The following is a 1,276-nucleotide window of genomic DNA, read 5'->3' on the forward strand; positions in this document are numbered from 1 at the left end:
TGAAGACTGAGGTGCGCCTAACCCAAGCCATGATATTTTCAATAGCTTCATATGCATGTGAAAGCTGGACAATGAATAAGGAAGACTACAGAAGAGTTGCTTCTGAGTTGTGGTGTTGGTGAAGGATACTGAAATTACCATGGACTGCCAGAAGAACTAATAAATCTGTCCTGAAAGAAGTACAGCGGAATGATCCTTGGAAGTAAGGATGGCCAGATTTTGTCTCACCTACTTTGGGCATGTTGTTAGAAGGGACCATCCCCTAAAGGAGGATATCATGCTTGCTAAAGTGGAGAGTCAGCAAAAAAACAGAAGACCCTCAACAAGATGGATTGACAAAGTGGTTGCAACGATGGGCTCAGGTGTAGCAAGGATTGTGAGGCTGGCACAGGACTGGGCAGTGTTTGGTTCTGTTGTACATAGGGTCACTATAAGTCAGCTGACTCAATGACACCTAACAACAACAGTAGAAACATGACTGATAAATCCCAGTGAGTGAATATTTAATTTCGGAGTCAGGATATGAAGTAAGACTTGATATATCTCTCTCTAATCTATACATATATAATATCTTAGCTATAAAGTTATGTACTATAGGTTATGTGTTTGACCATTCTCTGGGAGATAAACACATGGCAGTCTGTTTCTGTAGATTTCAGCTTTCTATGAGGCAGTTCTACTCTGTTCTACAGTGTCACTATGGTTGGAATCAACACCACAGCAGTGGTGGAAACTTTAATCAGTTCTGTTTCCTATTCTGTTGCTGACCAAGATGCCTTCTCTGGGGAAAACTGCCCAAACATTTTTTAAATACACCAAGTAATTCTTTATCCTGGTTGGAAATCCTGAGTTTTGCCTTCCTTGTTTTTCAAGCAGTAAAACATTATTCAAAAGGTGGAATAGTTTTTTTTTTAGAAAAGTAGAAATTAAAATCTTACTTTAATTCAAAATGGAGTTTTAAACATAGGTCTAAAGTAACCCAATTCAGATATGCTAGTATTCAGTTTAGTTTTCAAGATTCACATCCACAAATTAATACATATTTTATGAGGATAAAGTTTGAGACTTTATATATAGACTATTCCTTGTCAAATTTCACCAAGTTTGAGCATTCATTGATGATTCTGGTTAGATTCAGTTATACTAGAATAGTTGTTGTTGTTGTTGTTATGTGCCGTCGAGTCGACCCCGACTCATAGTGACCCCTCCTTGGGTTTCCGAGGCAGTATCACTACGGAAGTAGGATTGCCCAACCTTCCTTCTGAGGAGTGGCTGG

This window comes from Orycteropus afer, unplaced genomic scaffold (genome assembly GCF_000298275.1).
Source record: "Orycteropus afer afer isolate SDZICR_OR568_19922 unplaced genomic scaffold, OryAfe1.0 scaffold00163, whole genome shotgun sequence".
NCBI classification, from domain to species: Eukaryota; Metazoa; Chordata; class Mammalia; order Tubulidentata; family Orycteropodidae; genus Orycteropus; species Orycteropus afer.